This window comes from Schistocerca piceifrons, chromosome 5, assembly GCF_021461385.2.
Source record: "Schistocerca piceifrons isolate TAMUIC-IGC-003096 chromosome 5, iqSchPice1.1, whole genome shotgun sequence".
Taxonomy (NCBI): domain Eukaryota; kingdom Metazoa; phylum Arthropoda; class Insecta; order Orthoptera; family Acrididae; genus Schistocerca; species Schistocerca piceifrons.
Window position 1 is genome coordinate 40,428,204 of NC_060142.1, and position 25,719 is coordinate 40,453,922.

Genomic DNA, 25,719 nt, shown 5'->3' on the forward strand with positions numbered 1-25,719 from the left:
CGTGTGCTATGTATGCTGCTCGGTATCCTGGACGACATCATCCAAGTGTCCGTACCGTTCGCCGGATAGTTATGTTATTTAAGGGAAAAAAATGGTTCAAATGGCTCTGAGCACTATGGGACTTAACTCCTGAATTCATCAGTCCCCTAGAACTTAGAACTACTTAAACCTAATTAAGTTAAGGACATCACACACACCCATGCCCGAGGCAGGATTCGAACCTGCGACCGTAGCGGTCGCGCGGTTCCAGACTGTAACGCCTAGAACCGCTCGGCCACCCCTGCAAGCTATTTAAGGAAACATTAAGTGTTCAGCCACATGTGAAACGTCAGCCATGACCTGCAACAAATGATGGTGCCCAAGTAGGTGTTTTAGCTGCTGTCGCGGCTAATCCGCCCATCAGTAGCAGACAAATTGCGCGAGAATCGGGAATCGCAAAAACGACGGAGTTGAGAATACTACGTCAACATCTATTGCACCCGTACCATATTTCTATGCACCAGGAATTGCATGGCGACGACTTTGAGCGTCGTGTACAGTTCTGCCACTGGGCACAAGAGAAATTATGGGACAATGACAGATATTTTTCACGCGTTCTACTTAGCGACGAAGCGTCATTCACCAACAGCAGCAACGTAAACCGGCATAATATACACTACTGGGCAACGGAAAATTCACGATGGCTGCGACAAGTGGAACATCAGCGACATTGGCGGGTTAATGTATGCTGCGGCATTATGGAAGGAAGGATAATTGGCCCCCTTTTATCGATGGCAATCTAAATGGTGCAATTCCTACATAATGTTCTACCGATGTTACTGCAAGATGTTTCACTGCATGACAGAATGGCGATGTACTTCCAACATGATGGACGTCCGGCACATAGCTCGCTTGCAATTGAAGCGGTATTGAATAGCATATTTCATGACAGGTGGATTGGTCGTCGAAGCACCATACCATGGCCCGCACGTTCACCGGATCTGACGTCCTCGGATTTCTTTCTGTGCGGAAATTTCAAGGATATTTGGTATCGTGATCCACCGACAACGTCTGACAAGATGCGTCAGCGAATTGTCAATGCATGTGCGAACATTACGGAAGGCGAACTACTCGCTGTTGAGAGGAATGTCGTTACACGCATTGCCAAATGCATTGAGATTGACGTACATCATTTTGACCATTTATTGCATTAATGTGGTATTTACAGGTAATCACGCTGTAACAGCATGCGTTCTCAGAAACGATAAGTTCACAAAGGTACGTGTATCACATTGGAACAACCGAGATAAAATGTTCAAACGTACCTACGAACTGTATTATAATTTAAAAACCCTACCTGTTACCAACTGTTCTTCTAAAATTGTGAGCCATATGTTTGTGACTATTACAGCGCTATCTGTCACAAAGAAAAAAAGTGGTCCAACTAAAACATTCATATTTCTTTACGTACTACACGAATATGTTATAAAAATGGGGGTTCCTATTTTTAAAAAAATGCAGTTGATATCCGTTTGACGTATGGCAGCGCCATCTAGCGGGCCAACCATAGCGCCATCTGGCTTCCCCTTTGAAGCCAGACAAGTTTCGTTCTTTGGAGTTTTTTCGTTTGACGCTCATTTCGTGAGATATTTGGCCCGGTCACGATCAATGTACCACCCTGTATATATATAAATTAAATTAGATTACAGCTAATAACCTTTCCTCTTGTATATACCATTATCTACCATGTACATTAAAGAAATATCTAGCCTTTATTCATACGAAAGTATATTAGAGCGTCATATAAAAATTTTAACTAAATTGGTTAAGAACTTTTCGAGATTTTTGCTAGAAACGTTAAAATACAACATGTCTTTATGTAATAGTATACGTTACGAATGTTTACTCATTTACCTTCGATTTGCTGAGTTTCATTTACATGTCTGGTTCATGATCAGAAAAACGAAAGTAGGTTTCATAAATCTCTGATACGGTAGAGCATTTGTCTTTTTCATGTTCAGTGTATCACCAGTTTTCCGCCCTGAAATTATGAGACAGATTTAGCAATTACTCTCGATACCAAAGGAGAGACTGATAAGCTACCAATAACGAATCTACAGTTCACAGCAGATGCACTCAGAAGGCTGGTTGGTTGATTTTGGGGAGGTGACCATACAGCGAGGTCACAGGTCCCAACCGATTAGGGAAAGACGGGGATCGAAGTCAGGCGTGCCCTCTCAAAGGAACCATCCAGGCCTTTGTCTGAAGCTATTTCGGGAAATCACGGAAAACCTAAATCAGGATGGCCGGACGTGGATTTGAACCGTCGTTCTCCTACCCCACATCGCTCGGTCACTCAGAAAAGGAAGTAATTAATGTACGTATAAAAGAACGATATATGTGGTTAGAAGTGATACAGTGGCACAAGAAATGAGCTCCTAACTGGACCGTGTTGGCTCCGTATGGTGGGCTGTTCACGGAGCTTACGGGCGTACGATTGTTTAAGCGATCAGTGGTCGCTAGAGTTGTGTTGGTCGGCAATGCCTGGGAGCTGATGTTGACACAGCCGGTTTACCCTAGAGACAGTAGGCATAGCTGCTGATGTAGGAGTTGGAGTGGTACCGTGTGCTCTGCCCTTTGCGGTAAGGTACTCCTTACTTGATTGACACATGTGCTCCCTTGTTGAAGTTTCTCTCGCTACCTTGGATTGCCTATTGCTCTCCATCACTCTCCCTGGAGTATTAAATTTACCCTCTGGCGCCCCTGTTTGAAATTATCTGAGCTCCATATTCGTGTGTTTTAAAAATTTCTTTTAATTGCAACTTGTTCAGTGTCTGTTTATCTTGTCTTTGGGGCCTGTCATAAGTTCCAGGCCGCCACGTGTGTTAATGACCACTGAGTCTTATTTGTATTGGAAGTCCTTGCTTCCCTGACTGATGTAACGATTACAAAATTACCTACAGCCGTGGTAAGCAAACGCTAGCTGCCCAACGAGTCTTTGCTCATTTGGATAATTAAGTTCCATAACTCTGGTGCTACTTCGCCCCTTTGAAGAAAATTAATATAATCACTATTGCAGTCGTTTGAATGTTAGCCTTCAAGATTTGCATGTTACCTTGTATGCCACGTAAGTCAATGTGTCTGAGTAACTTGTGATTTCTTGGTTATTACATTAACTTGTTATATTTTATTGTAAGATTAACCAGTTAATTCTTTTATTAATCCTTACTGTAATGTACTTGTTGTAATACGTAAGGTTTGCTTGTTTGCTCTCGACTTTCCGAGCTGTTCGTAGCGTTTGGAGGCGTTGCCCCTGGGTGTTATGTTACCCGCCGGTTCATTTGGCGTAGCCTGTCGGCATCGGCTGCGTATGTGCTCGCGTGCAGCGCGCTGATTCGTCTCACCGTAGCCTCTGAGACATTTGCGGCATCCTGGCTTGCGACGGCATCCCTCATAAGTTAACTTTGCGTCTCGTAGCAATCGGGCATTAGTTTAACCAGTAGTGCCCGTTATTCTAAACCATCTTACTGATGTAAAGCTCAAATTTCTTTATTTCGTAATTTATGTTTTCAGGTCAGTATCTTGAATATGTACAAGGGACTTCTCTGATTGATCAGATATTGTGTCCAGAATGAGATTTTCACTCTGCAGCGGAGTGTGCGCTGATATGAAACTTCCTGGCAGATTAAAACTGTGTGCCCGACCGAGACTCGAACTCGGGACCTTTGCCTTTCGCGGGCAAGTGGTCTACCATCTGAGCTACCGAAGCACGACTCACGTCGGGTACTCACAGCTTCAGTTCTGCCAGTATCTCGTCTCCTACCTTCCAAACTTTACAGAAGCTCTCCTGCGAACCTTGCAGAACTAGCACTTGCCCGCGAAAGGCAAAGGTCCCGAGTTCGAGTCTCGGTCGGGCACACAGTTTTAATCTGCCAGGAAGTTTCATATCAGCGCACACTCCGCTGCAGAGTGAAAATCTCATTCTGGAAACATCCCCCAGGCTGTGGCTAAGCCATGTTTCCGCTATATCCTTTCTTTCAGGAGTGCTAGTTCTGCAAGTTTCGCAGGAGAGCTTCTGTAAAGTTTGGAAGGTAGGAGACGAGATACTGGCAGAAGTGAAGCTGTGAGTACCGGGCGTGAGTCGTGCTTCGGTAGCTCAGTTGGTAGAGCACTTGCCCGCGGAAGGCAAAGGTCCCGAATTCGAGTCTCGGTCGGGCACACAGTTTTAATCTGCCAGGAAGTTTCAGATATTGTGTATTTGTGTTGATTCTAGACTTGTGTAATTTTATGTTACTACACTTCTTCTTAGCTATATTTGTTGTCAGGCAGCCCCTTTGGCCAGACAAATGTTGGAAATATAGTCTTTAGCATCACTGGTGTCGCTGTTCACCCAGCGCTAAACGCTTGTTTGAGTTATATTTGATTGTACTACTTGCTTGTTAGTCCTTCATAAATTGGTGCATTTTATTCGTTTAAATTAACTAATTAATCATCAACTGGTTTAGCTGAAGAAATTTTGGAGTAACTGCCTGAATCATTTGCATTTTATTGTTTTTGGTATCTGTACAATAAAAGATCCTTGGACTTCCGTGAAGTAACGAATGACCTGTGATGAATGACCTGCACCTTTCCCATGCCCGTTTAGTTGTTTCCTTATACTAGGGCACCACTGACCTTTCACTAACCACTATAAATACCTGTCATTTCTAGCCAAAGGAGTCCGATCAGATAATCACTACACAATGAGAGATAACTGCTTCAGCGGGATCATCTATCGCCTAAAATTTGTTATCACAGGGTGTCGCTGAAACTGTAGGCATAGATACAGAAATGGTTTATTATGTTAACAACTGTGACCCGCAGTTATCATCAAATGACGTTCCTTGCTTCCTCGTATGGCCTGCTATAAGCTGTGTGTAAAAATTACCCGCTTCTAGCGAAAGAAAATTGTCTGAAAAGATAGTGACAACATCGTGACGCGTATCATTCGAAGTTAAAAAAATGTGTAAACGTGTCTGTCGAAAGCATTATCTTGTAATCAGTTAATGCGTTCTTCAGAGTCAAATGTTTAATGGACAGTGCACACAGTGTGGTTTACAAAGTCGCAGTTCATTACACCTTGCAAATCTCTTGTACTCACTTGTATGGGAATACTGCTCACGTTATGAGTGAGTTACGAAATTCATGATAAGGTCTTCTGGCAGATGATATTCTATTTATTACTAACAATATGATAAGGTTTCAGTAAAAAAAATTTAATTACAATATGTACACATATGAAAAATATTAAATAGCTGTCTTTTATACAATATCGAATGGCATATAATGAACACTAGACTTTGTTCCTCTTGCTCAGCCTCAGCTGTATACCGCCTTTTGGTGTAAGGACTATCGCCCTGGGTTCGAAGGACAGATGGCGGATGGTCTTCTCACATGGCTCTATGTTATACCTCGAGAGAATGTTGGTGAGCCCGACTTTAGTTTGCAGCAACCCAAATCTCATACCTGAAACATGAGAACAAGCCTTTTACCATACAGTAAGCAAATTCGACTATTACCAAATATGGGTATGTCTTCCAAAGCCACATTCATTATATGGTCCGCAGATACAACTTGGACCATTCTTGCAAATCAAATATTCACTGTAAAATGTTTAATCTGTTCAGTAACCAAGCTAACTGGAGAAAATTTGCGTATCCAGTCTCAGCATTTTCCATTCGATTTACAAATAATAGTCACTGACCCTTTTCTCTTAGGAAAAATTCTGGAAATGGTCAGGTATGTTTTTAGCCAGGAGGTTTCAAATAGTTTTGTTTAGAGTCTGGACTTCCCAACTGACTGTTAGAGACAGCTGTCTGATAACGCGTTCAGTGTTGCTTCCCAATCTTGTTTGTTACCAATTCATTTTTCGCAGTCACTTCTAGGCAGAGTAAAGCCAAGCGTTGATTGGTGTAGTTTCGTGGTATCGTAAAGACTCCACTCTGTTAGAGACTCGTAATCTATGTTTCCATTATACATCCCAACTGTTGGGGAAAATTTTCATACTCTCTATTTTCTGGTATTGTTTCGCGTCAACTGCTTTCTCGGAGAGACGTGAGACTTTTGTTAGCGACTCGCCATTTTACTCCTTGCCGTACTACTTACTTTGAAGAAATCCGTGCCCAGACTGTTAGTGACGACGTGTGCTGAACGGGACAGCATAATGCACGAAACAATCGCAGTAAAAGCCCAATGGCTGGTGTATATCAACACTAATTTGATTCGTGTTCCCTTCTTAAATATGTCACACCCAAAAGGGCCCAAAAATATATATGAAGCTTCTTCATATGTGACATCATCATAAGGAATGTAATAACACGACGCCCTAAAGTAGAGACTGTCAAACTGTCAGTTACAAGAAGAACTGCACCCCTTAAACGAATTTCTGACAGGAAAATACCTACAACTCTAGAAGTCAGTAATCCTGCATGGCATGGTGGTAAGGTAGTTTAGAAGGCATTGCGGTAGATGTAAAGCCTCTTTACACTGTGTTTTCCACGCTTTTAGTAGTCCGGTAATTGACATTTCTTACAGTTGGGTGTGCTGCATTTACACGCTGATCGACGTATGTTTTCTTTTCCTGACAGTGTATCTTTTTATGGATAATCTACATATGTAATAGAACCACGTCCGACACACATATAATCAAGATTTCGGTATACTTCAAATCAAATGGCTCTAAGCACTATAGGACTTAACATCTGAGGTCATCAGTCCCCTAGACTTAGAGCTACTTAAACCTAACTAAACTAAGGACATCACACACATCCATGCCCGAGGCAGGATTCGAACGTGCGACCGTATCAGCTGTGCGACTCCGGACTGAAGCGCCTAGAACCGCTCGGCTACAGCGGCCGGCCGGTATGCTTCGAGGACTTTTCTCATGACTTGGAAAAAGGCCAACATCTAATCTTGAAAAGCAGTTACTGTATTCGAGGATGCATTCGGGGATCATTGTTGTTCTAAACTGTTTGTCTAGGTGTTCAACCATCTCTGCACTGCCGTGTTCCGTTGATGTGATATCCAGGTCACGCTTGTCCTTCCATACCAGAGCCTGCAAATTATTACAACTTCGCCATGAAAATTTTCCTTTTTTTTAAAGAACGTATGTCCTCGAATATTTTTTGGCGCATTCCGCTCATTTCTGTGAACTGTCCCGATAACATTTGCGTTCTCCTGTTTTTAAAAAGAGATTTGGGAGAGGAGTATTATTAAGAAACAAAGTATAGAATATTCCTTATTTAGTTCGCCGGCCGAAGTGGCCCAGCGGTTCTAGGCACTACAGTCTGGAGCCGCGCGACCGCTACGGTCGCAGGTTCGAATCCTGCCTCGGGCATGGATGTGTGTGATGTCCTTAGGTTAGTTAGGTTTAAGTACTTCTAAGTTCTAGGGGACTGATGACCTCAGATGTTAAGCCCCATAGTGCTCAGAGCCATTTGAACCATTTTGAACCTTATTTAGTTCGGATTGTGGCAAGATCATGACAACATCCTCTGGTACACTAGTATTCCGATCAGTTCTGTATTTTGGAACCGTAACAATAACCGCTACTTACCTCATACAGTGTATAAATTTTTACTATATATCTCACTCTTTTCGACGGATCAGGTTGTTTATATGCTGAACGTCCTTCATTTTTCATTAAAATTCGTCTATAAAGCTACATTCATACGGCGTGTAATTTTCTTTGAATTTCTCATTGGAGTACTGTCAGTACTGTCAACAGTTCCTGAAAAATGTCAGAATTTCGAAGTTTGTTTAAATCTTTTAAAAGGCATAAATTTTTTTTAATATTTTCGTTTCTACTGGGCTTTATTTTGATATCAAATTCAACACCTTCCAGTCGTCTAGTTTCCTAACATATTTTATTTGGCTACAAGTTTCGTCAATTTACTACGCCAACTTCAGGCTCCTACTGACCTGTAAGAAGATTCCGCCTCGATTATGATCAAAAAAGGGGCCAGAAATACTTTTATTAACAGAATTCTGCTTCCTAGAGCGATACTTTCAATCATCATCTGCCTGTAGTCGGCAGACGATTGTTGAAGGTAAAATTTTAATCCATTGCCTGTATTCATTATTATATAGGTATAGCGTTGGTGTTTGTCTTGCTAAAAAACAGCAATCAGTTCATTATTGGCGAAATTTGAAGAGAGTGTACAAAGCTGGTCGACAGCTGGCAAGTCCATCAACTTCCCATGATAGCTACAATCCTTTGTCATATCTACTGCTGCAGCGCAGTCGAGCTCCTATGGAAAGGAAACCATATACAGGGTGTTACAAAAAGATACGGCCAAACTTTCAGGAAACATTCCTCACGCACAAATAAAGAAAAGATGTTATGTGGACATGTGTCCGGAAACGCTTAATTTCCATGTTAGAGCTCATTTTAGTTTCGTCAGTATGTACTGTACTTCCTCGATTCACCGCCAGTTGGCCCAATTGAAGGAAGGTAATGTTGACTTGGGTGCTTGTGTTGACATGCGACTCATTGCTCTACAATACTAGCATCAAGCACATCAGTACGTAGCATCAACAGGTTAGTGTTCATCACGAACGTGGTTTTGCAGTCAGTACAATGTTTACAAATGCGGAGTTGGCAGATGCCCATTTGATGTATGGATTAGCACGGGGGCAATAGCCGTGGCGCGGTACGTTTGTATCGAGACAGATTTCCAGAACGAATGTGTCCCGACAGGAAGACGTTCGAAGCAATTGATCGGCGTCTTAGGGAGCACGGAACATTCCAGCCTATGACTCGCGACTGGGGAAGACCTAGAACGACGAGGACACCTGCAATGGACGAGGCAATTCTTCGTGCAGTTGACGATAACCCTTATGTCAGCGTCAGAGAAGTTGCTGCTGTACAAGCTAACGTTGACCACGTCACTGTATGGAGAGTGCTACGGGAGAACCGGTTGTTTCCGTACCATGTACAACGTGTGCAGGCACTATCAGCAGCTGATTGGCCTCCATGGGCACATTTCTGCGAATGGTTCATCCAACAATGTCAATCCTCATTTCCACTGAATGAGGCTTCATTCAAACGTGATCAAATTGTAAATTTTCACAATCAACATGTGTGGGCTGACGAGAATCCGCACGCAATTGTGCAATCACGTCATCAACACAGATTTTCTGTGAACGTTTGGGCAGGCATTGTTGGTGATGTCTTGATTGGGCCCCATGTTCTTCCACCTTCGCTGAATGGAGCACGTTATCATGATTTCATACGGGATACTCTATCTGTACTGCTAGAACATGTGCCTTTACGACACAACATGTGGTTCATGCACGATGGAGCTCCTGCACGTTTCAGTCGAAGTGTTCGTACGCTACTCAACAACATATTCGGTGACCGATGGATTGGTAGAGGCGGACCAATTCCATGGCCTCCACGCTCTCCTGACCTCAACCCTCTTGACTTTCATTTATGGGGGCATTTGAAAGCTCTTGTCTACGCAAATGTAGAGACTCTTCGTGCTCGTACTGTGGACGGCTGTGATACAATACGCCATTCTCCAGCGCTGCATCAGCGCATCAGGGATTCCATGCGACGGAGGGTGGATGCATGTATTCTTGCTAACGGAGGACATTTTGAACATTTCCTGTAACAAAGTGTTTGAAGTGACGCTGGTACGTTCTGTTGCTGTGTGTTTCCATTCCATGATTAATGTGATTTGAAGATAAGTAATAAAATGAGCTCTAACATGGAAAGTAAGCGTTTCTGGATACATGTCCACATAACATATTTTCTTTCTTTGTGTGTGAGGAATGTTTCCTGAAAGTTTGGCCGTATCTTTTTGTAACACCCTGTAAGTAAATTAAGAGGAGCTGCTAAATATAATCAGGAACTTGTTACCTTTCGCTTTGACACGCCTTTAACTAATCCGAGATCTTTAGACAAACAAAATACTGACGCTGGTGCAGTTGTCGTTCTGCGGGATTTGCTGGAGGTGTGATGGTCGAGGCGCAGTGTACATGAGTAAAGTGGCGGCCGGTGGCAGGCCTCACCTATGCAGATGCGGGGGCCCTCCCCGAACGGCAGGTAGACGTACGGGTGCCTCTGCGCCTTCTGCTCCTCAGAGAACCTCTCGGGGTCGAAGCGCTCCGGGTCTGGGTAGATCTCCGGGTCGTGGTGCAGCCCGTACACTGGTATCACGACAGGCGTCCCTTTGTCCAGGACGACGTCGCTGTCAGGAATCTTGTACACGGCGTTACTCTCCCTGTTCAGTACAGGAAGTGGTGGATACTTCCTCAGCGTCTCTGTAACAGGAACAGTAGAAACAACGTTCTTTCCGTGTTTTCTCATTTACAGCTATTATTCCAAAAAGGACTCTTCTTACTGGTTGAAACCATATAAAATGCCTCCGCCAATAATTGAGAAAAAGGGACTGTTCGCAATACTATCGACTTATCGTTACCGAGAAGGCCCTCAGTCCTTGTGGAACTATCCAACAGGAGAAGGATGGAAGACCGAGACATATAAATCCGTCGACGACGAGGTTATTAGAGACAGATAACAAACTCGGTCTGAGGAAGGAAATCAACAGCGTACTTCTCAGAGAAATCGTCCCAGCATTGTTCTCGATTTAGGATAACCGCGGAAGTTAGAATCGGCAAACAGGGAATTAGAACTGAAGTTCTCCAGAATACGAGTTCAATGAGTGGACCATCTTTCTCGGTCCCGCCAGTATAATTATTGATAATGCACACATTTCGCCGCCTTACGTTAGAAAAAAGGCCCAGATTTTGTAACGCCAGAGATCTCTAGGTAATATCGGTTGCCTTGTTGGCCATCATTGTCTTTTGGAAGGGTATATAAATGTTTTTAGGTGAGCAAAGGATGGATTTCTGCAGATATTAGTAGTTTCTCAGACATTTACAGTGCCGCGTGCTATTGGGAAGCAATTTGCAGCTGGCCAAATTGGTGCTTGATAATTATGGGAATTAATTCCTTTCCCAATATAAACACAGATAGAAAATAGTTATCATTTAGTTGCACTTAATTCCGTGTACTAAAAGAGGATAACAGCGAATTCTTATCGGTTCCCTGCAAATTTTGATGAAGGAGCGATCCGAACTTTCCTTAGTTTTCTCTCAGATATTTTCCGTCTGCTCGTCCTTTTTCCACATTCCTTCCCTCTCTTAACAACACTCTGCGTGCCTCTCTCCAGACACACACACACTCACACACACACACACACACACACACACACACACACACACACGCGCGCGCGCGCGCGTACCTTTTGCTACATCTACACTACATGTCACAACTGCGTTAGTTTCACTTGATGGCATGCTAGATAGAGGGGGGGAGGGGGGGGGAGTTAATAAAATAGAAACTAAGCATTGATCCAAAACATTACACTATCGCCATAGTTTAAAAGTACTTGGGAACATGGTAATCTCTTCTAGCGTGCTGCATATGCACAGTGTGCCTTTTCCTGTTTACATATGTCATTTATACTTCAGCGCGGAAACATCCATCACGTGCTAAGAAACACACCTACAGTTACGTATTGGAGGTCTTATGCTCCACGTCGATACTGAAGGATAGTATACTGAGAGAGATGAAGCAAATAACAGACACCCCCCCCCCTTCCCTCCCCCTTCCACCTTCGCGCGTGGATTCACTATCCCTTCTCGAAGCGAAGAAAATTTCCTTATAAATGTTTCTCGAGAAGAAACTGTTCCAAATAGATTTGACTGTCGAAATTCGGCGTAAAGAAAGATTTATCGTCTCATCGGCGTCGAGGTAATTATAGACGTCGCACACATTCGATATGAATGACGATGGGGCAATGAAATTCTCCGTGTACATTTTAAACTTCCCATCCAAGAAATAGCCTTTATTGATTTACGGAAACCTTAGAAAAACTAAATACGTATTTCGGGACGGCAACTTCAGTACTGGGACTATCGTATGACAGTGAAGCTTTTAAACTGTCGCACTACTTCTCTCAGCAAAGAATATTTTGTGTCTTATAAACTGTGATGGAACAGAGTTAAGACCTCTCTGTCCGTCAAAAATAGGTCTCGACAAGGACAAGGTTCTAATGGCAGGACACATGAAACGGACCACGAACACAGGAAAAACAAGCAGGCAGAAATTCTTTATAGATGATGTAATAGAAATATGGCAAGGATCCATGTGAATTAACTTGGAGATTCTGAATCACAAATTAATAATTTACGTCAGTAATTGTTATTTCTGACAGAAATGTGATGGGAATTACACAGAATTCTGTGTGAGTTGCAAAGTGTTTGTCGTCTTTGTATTTTGGAAATACGAACGAGATCATCTGCCTCACTGGAGGCTCTTTAGTTAAGGCGGGCAATCAGATGCTTTGACGCGAGGGTTTATTTTTACTGTAATTCACCGTATTCTTGTACTTGTAGTCTTGTTCCTATCTTGTTTCTGATTTTAATTTGAGGTGTCACGAACCTGTTTAACAACCATCCTTCTTTCCAATTTACGCCAATCTTGTTAAAACTGAAATTATTCTCTTCCATGCTACTCATCATATTTATGACAAAACTGTGAAATAGAGAGAAAAAAACGTAAATTCGCACGTACCTGCGACTACTTTTTCCAGGTAGTGCATGCTGTTGATTGACTCGTAGGTGACTTTTCCGTCGTGCTGCTTGAGGACTGCGTCTATCTCCTCCTGTACTCGCGCCTGGATGTCCGGGTGGTGAGCCAGCTCGTGGAGGGCGAAGCTCATGGTCGTCGAAGACGTCTCGAAGCCCGCCAGGAAGAACACGAACGCCTGCGCGGCCACGTCGTCCATCGACAACTCTGGAAAAGTTGCCCACATTTTGTATTTACCGCGGCAGTTAATAAACTTACCGTCACAAAGAACTTCGAAGTAGAAATAGTCGATAAACGAACTATTACCTGACCCTACACATCAAAATTAGAACACATGACGTTTTGGATCACTCTTTTACTGTTTTCACTTGCGTATTCATCAAACTTATAGGTACACATAAATGGCAGTCTGTTTTCGCCGGCTTTCTGCTGGCGGTTGTGACAGTATTCCATTGAAATCGTCGCCCTTTTCATTAATCCAAGATCTACTGCGATCGAGTATTGAGCAAAAAATCGATTGCTTCAGATAAAGACTGCTTTGTTCGTCATAGTCTAGATTCTACGTAGTAAAAGTCGGTTATGATGTAACAAGCCACTTTTGACCACCAAATAAAATTGCTTGAAATTACTCGTCACTTTCCACAGCGATCTTTTACTTAAACTTACTTTACCAGCTTTATTCGTGAGGTGAAATTTTTCGGTTTGTGGCTTCCCTTTCATAAATTTTCCTTAGCTTACTATCGAACTAGAAATCAGAACCACCTCTTATTGCAATTAACGCAGTGTTTTGTGTATGATAGTCCACCAACTAATCTTTACGTGAGAGAAATGCCTATCTTATTTTTGGCACTGGTTTATGAACTCCTTTTGAGGCAGTAAATGTATTTCAGACGAAGGTTAAAATACACCGATTTTGTGATATAAACTTCGATAAAGATACATCGATAACTTTCGTAATACTTTGCCTAGACAAGATCCAGATTCATTTTCATAATCTCCTTATCAAAGGGAATCGTATGACATACATCACGATAATGTTCAGTTTAATTTTTGTTTTGACATATTTTAGTGATTTTTGTTTTTGTATTTTTACCAACACCTGTGTTACCCTTGAAGATACGAAACACAGTTTATATTGTCCAGACAGCTGACCCTTCTCCTGGAAGTTATGTGAAAATATTATCCTAGCGGACCGTTTACTTATTTGTTGCTCGAAAGACGGATCAATCTATGTTTCCTCAATACGCTGCTTTCCATACTCCGGCTACGTTGTTCTTTCGTTCCTGTTGGCATCACAGATGTGGAAGTGTATCTTAATTATTGATGACACCAAACCATAAGAAGGATTTTGTCCGGAGAAGATGTGGCGGAGAAACTAATGCTCACTGTTTTTTCCGATATAAGAAAAAAACAAATGAAACAATGTAGTTCCAGAGACCTTTTCAAGTCTGGAAGTACTATATTGTTTACACATTGACTGACGCCACGAATGGCGATTTGTAGCATGACCAGGATTCGAACTGATCACTAGGCAGATGCGTTAATCACTACGCCATGGTGGCACAGTGCCTTGGCAGAAAGTTACAGACTAAGCTAGCATGCCTTCCTCCTCAGTTCAACTCGCCGTTCGTGTTTATTGGGAACAGCAAGGAGGCTGAGGTGTGAATGGTAATTTGGATTGAGGAGGGGTGTGAGCTATGGAAGTCCGTGCAGTTGTACAAAGTCACTGGGGCGGGATGCCGCAGTGGACAGTGCACCTGCCTAGTGAGCAGGCGAACTGAGAATTCTTATCCCTCTGTTACATAATTCCTATTCGTTTTACGATGGTCAGTCAAACGAGAACCTTAAATATTTTTTTAAATATTATTGATTGTGTAGAAGTGGTACAAAGCTGTATCACTTTTCAACACAATCTCCCCCACGCTCAATGCAAGTCCTCCAGCGCTTAAAAAGTGCATCAACTCCCGCCAGGAAGAACACGAACGCCTGCGCGGCCACATCGTCCATCGACAACTCTGGAAAAGTTGCCCACGTTTTATATTTCACGCGATAGTTAGTAAATTTACCATCACAAAGAACTTAGAAGTAGAAGTAGTCGATAAACGATTACCTGACCCTACACATCAAAATTATAACACATGACGTTTTAGATCATTCTTTTACTGCTCTAATTTTTGTATTCATCGAATTTACACGTATACATAAATGTAAGTCTGTTTTCGTCGGATTCCTCCTGGCGGTTGTGATAGTATTCTGTTGAAATGGTCGCTCTTTTCATAAACCCAAGATTTACTGAGACAGACTATTCTGCACCAAATCGATTGCTTCAGATAAAGACTGCTTTGTTCGTCATAATCTAGATTCTACGTAGTAAAAGTCGGTTCTCATGTAACAAGGCCTTTTGACCACTAAATAAAATTGCTTAAAATTATCCATCTCTTTCCACGGCGATACTTTAATTAAACTTACTTTACCAGCTTTATTCGTGCGGTGCAATTTTTCGCTTTGTGGCTTCCCTTTCATGAATTATCCTCATCTTACTAACGTACTGGAATTCAGAACCTCCTCTTATTCGAATTAACGTAGTGTTTTGTCTGTGATAGTCCACCAACCAACCTTGAAGTGACAGAAATGCTTATCTTAATTTTGGCACTGATTTATAAACTCCTTTTGAGACAATAAATTTCTTTCAGTCGAAGGTTAAAGTACATCGATTTTGATAATTAGTTTCACTTAAAAACATACCTTAGTTACTGTTGATTAACTTCGATAAGGATACATCTATAACTTTCGTAATACTATGCCTAGACAAAATCCAGTTTCAGTTTCATAATCTCCTTATCAAGGAGAATCGTATGAGATACATCACGATGATATTCTGTTTAATTTTTGTTTTGAGATATTTTTAGTGATTGTTGTTTTTGTATTGTTACCAACACCAGTGTTACCCTTGAGGATACGAAACACATTTTATATTGTCTATACAGTTGACCCTTCGCCTGGGCGTTATGTCAAAGCGTTATTCTAGCGGACCATTTACTTATTTGTTGCTCGAAAAACTGATCAATCTATGTTTCCTCAATACGCTGCTTTCCATATCCTGGCTACGTTGTTGTTTCCTTCCTGCTGGCATCACAGATGTGGAAGCGTATCTTTCTTATTGAAGACATCATACCATAAGGAGGGTTTTGTCCAGAGAAGATGTGGCGGAGAAACTGAAGCTCACTGTTTTGTACGATAAAAGAAAAAACCAAATGAAACTATGTAGTTCGAGAGGCCTTTTCAATTCTGGAACTTCTATGTTGTTTATAGATTGACTGACGGCACGAATGGAGATTTGTAGGATGGCCAGGATTCGAATTGGTCACTAGGCAGATGCGTTAATCACTACGCCACATGGCAAAGTGGCTTGGCAGAAAGAAACAGACTATGCTAGCATGCCTTCCTCCTCTGTTCAACTCGCCGTTCGTGTTTAGGGGGAAGGCCCAGGATTTGGCCCAGGGTTTGGACTGAGGAGGGAAGTGTGCTATGGAAGTCCGTGCAGTTGTACAAAGTGACTGGGCCGGGATGCCGTAGTGGATAGTGCATCTGCCTAGTGAGCAGGCGAGCCGAGAATTCTCATTCCTCTGTTACGTCATTCCTATTCGTTTTAAACTCTTGTGGCCATAGATCGCTAGACTGCCTCTTTTTGTGAAAACAGCCATGGTACCTGTGAATGTCGTTCATACTGTGAACAAATAGCGAAGGTTAAACAGCCAGGACACCTCGATTCTGCCGAACGCAGAGAGTTGTGCCGGCCGAAGAATGTTGCACGGAGAAGCTGAACGAAGTGCCTCGCTGCTCCGGGTTCACCCGAGAAGGACCGAATGAAGGCGAGTGACAGGCCGAGCCTCGACCCGCACGCCGCCCGCACTCGGCCCGCACTCGCTACACGTGTAAAGTTTGGCACGCCATGGCCGGCCATGTTCTCTGTCCACTGATATGTGTCTATTTCCGGCATGTCTCGCAGTTTTCGTGCAGTCATCTTTTGGAAAGCCAGACGTACTTACGAATAAACATGTGTTCCTAGCTGGGAAAAAATGTGTTAATTGAATGAATTTCCCTTATTAACATCGTGATCTTTCATCTTGTGGCACTGCAATTCATGGAGGAGTGGCAGCACCAGGGCTGAAGTATCCAACACTCACTCCACGTGTCCTCTTCGCCCTTCTCCTTGTGCGCCCCAGGCTTGTCGCTGCCCACGCAGCCCTTGTTCTTGAGCTCGATCATCAGCTGCATGAAGTCGTTCCTCGTCACGCCGTTCTCCTCCCTGTAGTTCACCGTCTGCCGCACCATGCTGCGGAAGTAGTGCGAGACGGCAGAAGCGTTGCTCTTCACCCTGAAATCAATAGCATGTACTTGTTACTTGCTCACAGGGACTTGAAAAATTCAAAAGAGTATCTGCAATATAGTTTTAAATTCAAAAGACTATCTGCAGTATAAATCTACTGTGGTGTTCTACTCACTAGGCAGGTACGCTAACCGCTATATCAGCATACAACTGTGGCTACTGCCCTTGTACGCCTCCCTCCTCAAGACGAATTCCCATCCACACCTCAGCCTCCTTGGTATTCCCCTTAAACAGCATTGAGGAGGCTCTCCTACCACATTCAAAAAGCACCCCATCATCGAACTAAAGACGGATCCTTCAGTTTGCAGATATATATAATAGATATCTGAGGCTTCAAAATGTCTTTGGAACAGCATAGTTTCATTTGAGTGAAGTATCTCTGCCTGGGTTTGAGGCAGGATCCCCGGTTTCATTCGATGCTGAGGTGCTGCTCCAATACAGTTGGAGAACGTCTGCAATGCTGTTTGAGTTTAGGAGGAATACCAAGTGGGCTGAGTGAGGCGTGAACGGGAATCTGGACTGAGGAGTGAAGCATGCTGGGCAGTCAGTGCAGCTGTGCAAAGCCACTGTGGCAGCGTGGCGTACTGGTTAGCACATCTTCATAGTGAGCAAGAGACCCAGTTACGAATTCTTTCCTTGGTACAACTTTTCATTAATCGCTTCAGTCTACAGATATACATCATAGATGTTTGTGACTTGAAAATGTCTTTGGAATCATATAGTTCCATTTAAATCTACCTGACGGATGATTGTTTTAAATTCTGTTCTTCGGAGCATCTGAGTTAAAGTAAGCGACTGTGTTTCAGGCAGTGATCCTTTCTCTTTCCGCGAGGATTATAAAAGTTTCACGTGACTGGGATGTCGTCAGAGAGTATATTGGCTGCTAGAGAGACAGTCCAACGTAGCAAAAGCAAGACATTTGATGGGAGCCAAACCGTGGGTGCCCTCTGCTGGCGTCCGCCATTCGCATCTCCGGGCGGGGACTACTCAGGAGGACTTTGTGATCAGGTGAAAGAAAATTGGAGTTCTACAGGTCGGAGCGTGGAATGTCAGATCCCTTAATCGGGCAGGATGGTTAGAAAATTTAAAAAGGGAAATGGATAGGTTAAATTTAGATATAGTGGGAATTAGTAAAGTTCGGTGGCAGGAGGAACAAGACTTCTGGTCAGGTGAATACAGGGTTATAAATACAAAATCAAATAGGGGTAATGCAGAAGTAGCTTTAATAAAGAATGAGAAAGTAGGAATGCGGGTAAGCTACTACAAACAACATAATGAACGCGTTATTGTGGCCAAGATAGATACGAAGCCCACGCCTACCACAGTAGTGCAAGTTTATATGCCAACTAGTTCTGAAGATGACGAAGAGATTGATGAAATGTATGATGAGATAAAAGAAATTATTCAGATAGTGAAGGCAGACCAAAATTTAATAGTCATGGGTGACTGGAATTCGATAGTAGGAAAAGGGAGGGAAGGAAACATAGTAGGTGAATAAGGAATAGGGGTAAGGAATGAAAGAGGAATCCGCCTCGTAGAATTTTGCAGAGAGCATAACTTAATCATAGCTAACACTTGGTTCAAGAATCATAAAAGTAGATTGCATACATGGAAGAAGCCTGGAGATACTGATACGTTTCAGATAGATTATAGAATGGTAAGACAGAGATTTAGTAATCAGGTTTTAAACTGTAAGACATTTCCAGGGGCAAATGTGGACTCTGACCACAATCTATTGGTTATGAACTGTAGATTAAAACTAAAGATACTTCGAAAAGATGGGAATTTAAGGAGATGGGACTTGGATAAACTGACTAAACCAGAGGTTGTACAGAGTTTCAGGGAGAGCATTAGGGAACGATTGACAAGAATGTGGGAAAGAAGTACAGTACAAGAAGAATGGGTAGCTTTGAGAGATGAAATAGTGAAGGCGGCAGAGGATCAAGTAGGTAAAAAGGAGAGGGCTCATAGAAATCCTTGGGTAACAGAAAAGATACTGAATTTAATTGATGAAAGGAGGAAATATAAAAATGCAGTAAATGAAGCAGGCAAAAAGGAATACAAACGTCTCAAAAATGAGATCGACAGGAAGTGGAAAATGGCTAAGCAGGAATGGCTAGAGGACAAATGTAAGGATGAAAGGCATATATCTCTAGGGGTAAGATAGATAGTGCCTACAGAAAAATTAAAGAGACCTGTGGAGAAAAGAGAACCACTTGCATGAATATCAAGAGCTCAGATGGAAACCTAGTTCTAAGGAAAGAAGGGAAAGCAGAAAGGTGGAAGGAGTATATCGAGGGTCTATACAAGAACGATATACTTGAGGACAATATTATGGAAATGGAAGAGGATGTAGATGAAGGTGAAATGGGAGATATGATACTGCGTGAAGAGTTTGACAGAGCACTGAGAGACCGAGTCGAAACAAGCCCCGGGAGTAGACAACATTCCATTAGAACTACTGACGGCCTTGGGAGAGCCAGTCCTGACAAAACTCTACCATCTGGCGAGCAAGACGAATATAATAATTCCAACCCCAAAGAAAGATGTGTAAATTACCGAACTATCAGTTTAACAAGCCATGGCTGCAAAATACTAACGCGATTTCTTTACAGACGAATGGAATAACTATAACTGGTAGAAAGTGACCTCGGTGAAGATCAGTTTGGATTCCGTAGAAATGTTGGAACACGTAAGGCAATACTGACCCTACGACTTATCTTAGAAAATAGATTAAGGAAAGGCAAACCTACGTTTCTAGCAATTGTAGACTTAGAGATAGCTTTCGACAATGTTGATTGGAATACTCTCTTTCAAATTCTGAAGGTGGCAGGGGTAAAATACAGAGGGCGAAAGGCTATTTACAATTTGCACAGAAACCAGATGGCAGTTATAAGAGTAGAGAGGCATGAAAGGGAAGCAGTGGTTGGGAAGGGAGTGAGACATGGTTGTAGCCTATCCCCAATGTTATTCGATCTGTTTATTGAGCAAGCAGTAAAGGAAACAAAAGAAAAATTTGGAGTAGGAATTAAAATCCATGGAGAAGAAATTCAAACTTTGAGGTTTGCCTATGACATCGTAATTGTGTCAGAGACAGCACAGGACCTGGAAGAGCAGTTGAACGGAATGGACAGTGTCTTCAAAGGAGGATATAAGATGAAAATGAAAGCAAAACGACGATAATGGAATGTAGTCGAATTAAATCGGGTGATGCTGAGTGTATTAGATTAGGAAATGATACACTTAAAGTAGTGCATGAGTTTTGCTATTTGGGAAGCAAAATAACTGATGATGGTCGGAATAGAGGAGATAAAAAATGTAGACTGGCAATGGCAAGGAAAGCGTTTCTGAATAAGAGAAATTTGTTAACATCGAGTGTAGTTTTTAGTGTCAGGAAGTCGTTTCTGAAAGTATTCGTATGGAGTGAAGCCATGTATGGAAGTTAAACGTGGACGGTAAATAGTTTAGACAAGAAGAGAATCGAAGCATTCGAAATGTGGTGCTATAGAAGAATGCTGAAAATTAAATGGGTAGATCACATAACTAATGAGGAGATATTGAACAGAATTGGGGAGAAGAGAAATTTGTGGCACAACTTGACTAGAAGAAGGGATCGATTGGTAGGACACGTTCTGAGGCATCAAGGGATCACCAATTTACTACTGGAGGGCAGCGTGGAGGGTAAAAATCGTAGAGGCAGACCAGGAGATGAATACACTAAACAGATTCAGAAGGATGTTGGTTGCAGTAGGTACTGGGAGATGAAGCAGCTTGCACAGGATAGAGTAGCATGGAGGCCTGCATCAAACCTGTCTCTTGACTGAAGACCACAACAACAAGAAGACAACAAGTATCTGGCAAGCTGTTACATCGGTTATTACTGCTACAATGGCAGGTTATAACAATTTAGTGAGTTTGGACGTGGTGTTAAAGACGGCGCGCAAGGGATGGGACAGAGCAACTTCGAGGTAGCGTTGAAGTGGGGCTTTTCCCCTACGACCACTTCTCGAGTGTGCCGTGAATATCACAAACCCGCTGAAACATCAGATGTCAGACATCGCTGCGGCTGGAAAAAGATCCCGGAAGAACGGGACCAACGGCGACTGAAGAGAATCGTTCAACGTGACAGAAGTGCAACCTCCTTCAAATTGTAGCAGATTTCAATGCTGGGCCATCAACAAGTGACAGCTTGCGAACCATTCAACGAAACATCATCAATATGGGCTTTCGGAGTCGAAGACCCACTCGTGTAACCTTGATGACTGCACGACACAAAGCTTTACGCCTCGCCTGGGCCCGCCAACACCGACATTCGACTACAGATGACAGGAAATAAGTTGCCTGGTCGGGCGAGTCTCGTTTCAAATTGTATCGAGCGGATGGGCGTGTATGGGTATGGAGACAAACTCATGAATCCATGGACCCTGCATGTCAGCAGGGGACTGTTCGGGGTGATGCAGGCTCTGTGATACTGTGGAGCGTGTGCATTTGGACTGATATGGGATCCCTGATAGGTCTAGGTACGACTCTGACAGGTGACAAGTACGTAAGCATCCTGTCTGATCACCTGCATCCATTCATATCCACTGTGCATTCCGACGGACTTCAGCAATTGGAGCAGGACAATGCAACACACCACACGTCCAGAACTGCTACAGAGTGGCTCCAGGTACACTATTCTGAGTACACACTTCCGTTGGCCGCCAAACTCCCTAGATATAAACATTATTGATCATATCTGGAATGCCATGCAACGTGCTCTTTAGAAGTCATCTCCACCCCTTCCTCTTCCCCACCCCCACCCACCAACCCCTTTGCTCTTACGGATCTATGAAGGGCCCTGCAGGATTCATGATGTCAGTTGCTTCCAGCACTACTTCAGACATTAATCGAGTCCACGCCATTTGGTGGTGCGTGCTCGCGGGGTCCCTATACAATAACTGGCTGGTTTGTCAGTTTTTTTGGCTCTTCAGTGTAAAATTGTCACGATGGGTACAAACATTCGACTAATTTCCACGAAAAAATTTTCTGTGTTGTTAAAAGATATATTTCTATTTTGTCTAAGAGTCCTGAGGTTGCGAATAAAGTATCGTTAGTAATCAGATTAATTCTATGCTTCAAAGATTTTTTAAGTCTCAATTTTATTTATGATAATGACTATAGACCGAAGCAATGAATAAAATTTTGTGAATAAGCTAGGATTCAAGCCCATATCTCCGGCTCACTAGGCAGATGCACAAACCGCAATGCACCTCTAGCACAAGACTTACGTCTTGTCTGCAGTAACAGAGTGATGCTGTGGTTAGACCATCTGCCTTGTGAGCAGCGGATTAAGCTTCGAGACCCGGTCTTGGTACAAGTTTTAATTCATTGCCTCGGCCTGTATTCGTTATCATAATCTGCTTGCTATTCGTTGAATTCAGGAATGATTTTTGTTTTCCGAAGATTATGATGTGATATAGTTATGCTATTACAGAGACGCAATACGTACACACTGACAACTGCGATTTGCTCCGATAACGCAAGCACAGTGCTGACGAACGCCGCACATACCTCAGTATGTTGAGTAGCTTGGGGTTGATGGCCATGATGATCCCGTTGAGGGTGTTGAGGAAGTTCTGCTGGAAGAAGCGCCTCCCCCACTGCCGGAACTCGGTGTCCGGTTCGCGCTGGCAGTCGATCTCGATGCCGAAGGCGACGGAGGCGATGACGTCGGTGGCGTAGCGGGCGGACAGCTCCCTCATCTCGACCTCCTCCCCGCGCGACGCGGCCGCCTCCAGCACCTCCCCCATCTCGCGGCCGCAGTCCGCCATCGTCTGCACAGACACCGCAGGGGCTCAGAACGCGTGCTGCATTCACGGCACCTCAACCTGCAACTGCCGTGGTAAGGCCCTTTTATACGGGCGAGTTCGCAGTCAAATGTGTAAAGTATCGTACCCCAACACACTATGGCATAATCAACACAGACTATTGCTGGTCGTCTATCAGTTCCATATCCATCTAGAAGCACAATCACTTTCCACATAATACCAGCATACACAATTTGTTCAAGCAAGCGCATTCAAGAACTAATGCCAGTTCAGCTTATATAGCTGCAAATAGATGGCAGCTTGAATTGCAAAAACCACCCTGGAGCTAAGGAAGCTCATGAGTTCTGCTACATATATTATACAGGTACATAATGGACTAACTAGAGTTCTATCTGGAAACTACAAGATATTATGACCCTATGATTTTCTAGGAGAGACTTCGGAAATCCAAACAGTACTCTGGAGGACATTTATGAGGTATACTTTTGGAGAAGTGCATGGGTTTCTGCATGGAAACGAGGGGATTATTCAAAAATAAAATAATTCATTTGCTGGGACAAAGACCTGACGGTGGCTGATATAAAGAGCGAACACGCATTGGGCAAATTTTTGCAGAATGCTAAGAGGTTTCGGTAAACTCCTACTGGTATGCAGTTTGATACTGAAACTGATGTACGTCTAGTCACATTTCAAGTTCTGCTGCGAGGTCGCTCAATAATTTTATTGCAAGCGGTGCGATAACGCCACTGCTGTCAAACGCCTAGCTGCGCATGCAGCTGTCTTATGCAAGCTGTATGAAAATCATTAGGCACTCGACTCCAGCCGTAGGGATGTCACAATACTAGATACGATACAGTATATGGTATAGGGGGAAATTATCCACGCCATCGTTATCGCAAGATACTGATAGTTTTATGCATCGTTAGCCTTTTCTTTAACACAAAATACACATTCAGAATAAAAGTCAAAATATGCAAGTCGTGTTGTGGTTTCATAGACCCACTAGATCGCAAAATAAAATAAGAAACGACAAATTTTCCAAACAAAAGCAAAAATATAGGCCTTGGCGCAAATTTCATGTTGCACACGCCATTATTACAAGCAAAACTATTTTCCTGCTGAAAATTCATTTCCACGTGAACCAGTCTCTTCTGACACCCTGCCTAAAAATACTTAACTTCCAAGGTGTTGGGTGAAAACCTAATTTCTACGTGGAGAGGCTGTGGATGCGGGTATGGAGAAAAGAGCTTCCCAAGACACTGAAGTAGACATGTTAACTAAAAGAATTCCAGTCTGTTTGCTAAAATCAGGAAAAAAGTTTTTATGTCCTCCTATTCTTTTATAGCATTTGATTTCGTAAGGATCACTGAGCTGTGTATGTACAAAGATACCTCGGATGAGTCATGATGTCTTTTCCTTTTATCAGCATTTATCTTACATGTCTTCCAAAAATCAAATCTTTTCACAGCAACGTCTTTCTCAGAAACGCCGTAACTGATTTTTCAGTTTCCTAATTTCTGTGGCTGCCGTGTGACAGCTACTGTAGGACAGATCTACCTACGTACGGAGGCTGCAAGTAGAAAAGTGATCCCTATATTCTCTGTCCTTCAGTAACTCAGATCAGGAAAGCGTTCTTGAAGACACAGTTCTACGGAGTTATTAAAGTCTTCATTTTGCTAAATTTGCTATTCATCTGGTTGAATCCTCGAACCACTTTCCTAATGCAGTGGGTACATAACATCACTGGTACACGTCGTTGAAATCTGATACGTTAATTATAGACTGGACACAGTATTTGGTTTCTCTAATGGAGTCTTGTTTCCTGGATACAATATAGGTATTAATATAGTAGTGAAAGGCTATTACGTCCGCAGCTCGTGGTCGTGCGGTAGCGTTCTCCCTTCCCGCGCCCGGGTTCCCGGGTTCGATTCCCGGCGGGGTCAGGGATTTTCTCTGCCTCGTGATGACAGGGTGTTGTGTGCTGTCCTTAGGTTAGTTAAGTTTAAGTAGTTCTAAGTTCTAGGGGACTGATGATGTTAAGTCCCATAGTGCTCAGAGCCATTTGAACCAAAGGCTATTACTTTCGTCCCAAGCCACGGAGATTTTCTGTGTTGATCTTTCTTACAATTCTTCAGAATTACCAAAGGCATGGTTTCGATTCCAGTACCATAGGTGTAGCAACAAAACTATTGATACTTGCGCGTAAAAGTAATGTGAGATCTTCCCTAGATAACGCATCACCCATGAACCATCTGTTAATGTTGTGCACTGAAGTGTCCCAGTAAGTGTTCAACTACCTAATTTCGTACACTGAGGTGTAAAAAGTCATTGGATACTTCCTAATATCGTGTCGGACATCTTTTTGTCCGGCGTAGTGCAGAAACTCAATATGGCACATATTCAATAAGTCGTTGGAGGATCTCTGTAGAAATTCTGAGCCATGCTGTCTCTAAAGCCATCCATAATTGCGGGAGTGTTGCCGGCGTAGGAGTTTGTGCACGAACTAATCTCTCGATTATGTCCCATACATGTTCGATGGAACTCAGGTCGGGCCATCTTCGCCGCCAAATCAATCATTTGAACTGTCCAGAACGTTCCTCAAACCAGTCGCGAATAACTGTGGCCCAGTAACATGGCCCATTGTCATCCATGGGAATACCATCGTTGTTTGGGGACATGAAGTCCATGAATGGCTGCAAATAGTCTTGAGTTAATCGAACATAACCATTTGAAGTCAATGATCGGTTCAGTTGACCAGAGGACCCAGACCATTTTATTTAAACACAGCCAAAACCATTATGGAGCCACCAGCTGCTTGCGCAGTACCTTGTTGGGTCCATGGTTCGTGAGGTCTGCACCACATTAGAACCCCACCATCGGCTCTTACCAACTGATACCGGGAG

At 43.0% G+C, this 25,719-nt stretch overlaps 1 pseudogene; it reads right to left on the reverse strand.

Annotated features, from left to right (window-relative positions):
- Window positions 1-5,311: 5,311 nt before the first annotated feature.
- LOC124798150 overlaps window positions 5,312-25,719 on the reverse strand; it is a 35,078-nt pseudogene continuing 14,670 nt past the window's right edge.